The sequence below is a fragment of the Arachis ipaensis genome, chromosome B01, assembly GCF_000816755.2.
Source record: "Arachis ipaensis cultivar K30076 chromosome B01, Araip1.1, whole genome shotgun sequence".
Lineage (NCBI taxonomy): Eukaryota > Viridiplantae > Streptophyta > Magnoliopsida > Fabales > Fabaceae > Arachis > Arachis ipaensis.
Window position 1 is genome coordinate 55,373,424 of NC_029785.2, and position 2,318 is coordinate 55,375,741.

Sequence of the window (2,318 nt, forward strand, 5' to 3'; positions counted from 1 at the left end):
GGATGTGGAAGCTTTTATCTTCCCTTTCCCTCTTCTAGAGGATTCTCCGGTCTTAGATGCCATCAATGGTAATGGAAAAAAAAAAGCTTATGCTTTTACCACACCAAACTTAGAATATTACTCGTCCTCGAGCAATAAACAAAAGAATAGAAGAAGAAGAAGAAGAAATATGGAGAGGGAGAGGGAGATGTGGTTTCGGCCAAGAGGAGTGTAGAGGGGTGTGTTGTGTGAATTTGATGAAGAATGGAGGTCTTTATATAGGGAAGGGAGGGGGGTTAAGGTTCGGCCATATGGGTGGGATTGGGTGGGAAATTGGTTTTGAATTTTGAAGGTAGGTGGAGTTTATGAGGTAGGTTTATGGGGAAGAGTGGATGGATGTGAGTGGTGAAGAGGTGATGGGGAAGAGAGTTTGAGGTGATTGGTGAGGGGTTTTTGGGTAAGAGTGTTTATGGGGTTGTGTGAAAGAGAGTGGTGAGAAGAGGTGAGTGGAGGTAGGTGGGGATCCTGTGGGGTCCACAGATCTTGAGTGGATCCTGTGGGGTCCACAGATCCTGAGTGGATCCTGTGGGGTCCACAGATCCTGAGGTGTTCAAGGATTTACATCCCTGCACCCATTAGGCATGTAAAAATGCCTTTGCACCTAACTCTGGGCGTTCAGCGCCAGGTTGATAGCCATTTTGGGCGTTCAACGCCCATTTGTGTGCCATTTCTGGCGTTGAACGCCAGAACCATGCCTGTTCTGGCGTTCAGCGCCCAGAAGCTGCCCATTTTGGGCGTTCAGCGCCAGAACCATGCTCTGTTCTGGCGCTGAACGCCAGACAGATGCTCCTCCAGGGTGTGATTTTTCTTCTACTGTTTTTAATTCCGTTTTCAATTTTTATATTTATTTTGTGACTTATCTCTATGGTCTCTATATGAGCCTCAGATTCCTTTGGTTCCTCAGAGGGAAGCTCCTTATTGATCACTGGACGTCCCAGGAGGTCTTCCTCCTTGGGATTCACGTTCTCTCCTCTCCTCACAGGTTCGGCCATGGTGCTTATGTCAATGGCCTTGCACTCTCCTTTTGGGTTCTCTTCTGTATGGCTTGGGAGAGTACTGGGAGGGATTTCAGTGATCCTTTTACTCAGCTGGCCCACTTGTGCTTCCAAATTTCTAATGGAAGACCTGCTTTCATTCATGAAACTTACAGTGGCCTTAGATAGATCAGAGACTAAGTTTGTTAAATTAGAAGTATTTTGTTCAGAGTTCTCTGTCTGTTGCTGAGTGGATGATGGAAAAGGTTTATTATTGTTAAACCTGTTTCTTCCACCATTATTAAAGCCTTGTTGAGGCTTTTGATCCTTCCATGAGAAATTTGGATGAGTTCTCCATGATGAGTTATAGGTGTTTCCATAAGGTTCACCTAAGTAATTTACCTCTGCTATTGCAGGGTTCTCAGGATCATAGGCTTCTTCTTCATAAGAAGCCTCTTGAGTACTGTTGGATGCAGCTTGCATTCCATGCAGACTCTAAGAGATCACATTGACTTGCTGAGTCAATATTTTATTCTGAGCCAATATGGCATTCAGAGTATTAACTTCAAGAACTCCCTTCTTCATAGGCGTCCCATTACTCACAGGATTCCTTTCAGAAGTGTACATGAACTGGTTATTAGCAACCATGTCAATGAGTTCTTGAGCTTCTGCAGGCATTTTCTTTAGGTGAATGGATCCACCTGCAGAAGTGTCCAGTGACATTTTAGATAGCTCAGATAAACCATCATAGAATATATCCAAGATGGTCCATTCTGAAAGCATGTCAGAAGGACACATTTTGGTCAACTGTTTGTATCTTTCCCAAGCTTCATAGAGGGATTCACCTTCTTTCTGTCTGAAGGTTTGAACATCAGCTCTAAGCTTGCTCAGCTTTTGAGGAGGAAAATACTTGGCTAAGAAAGCCGTGACCAGCTTATCCCAAGAAAAGCTTCAGCATGTAATTCAGATATGACATGCCTGACATACTCATTCCCAAAGGAATAGACATGGCTTTACAGCCAGCCAGGCTTCAACATGCTTCATGAAACACTGGAATTCACTCTTAAAAATTTTGAATAAAAATTTTTTTTGAAAACATTTTTATTTTTTTTTTTTCGAAAACAGATGAGAAAATTTTAGAAATATTTTTGAAAAGTTTTTTTTGAAAAGGAAAAGAAGGTTACCCAATCTGAGCAACAAGATGAGCTGTCAGTTGTCCAAACTCGAACAATCCCCGGCAACGGCGCCAAAAACTTGGTGTTGTTGCCGGGATTGGGATCTCAGACGATTCTTGGCGCCAAACAG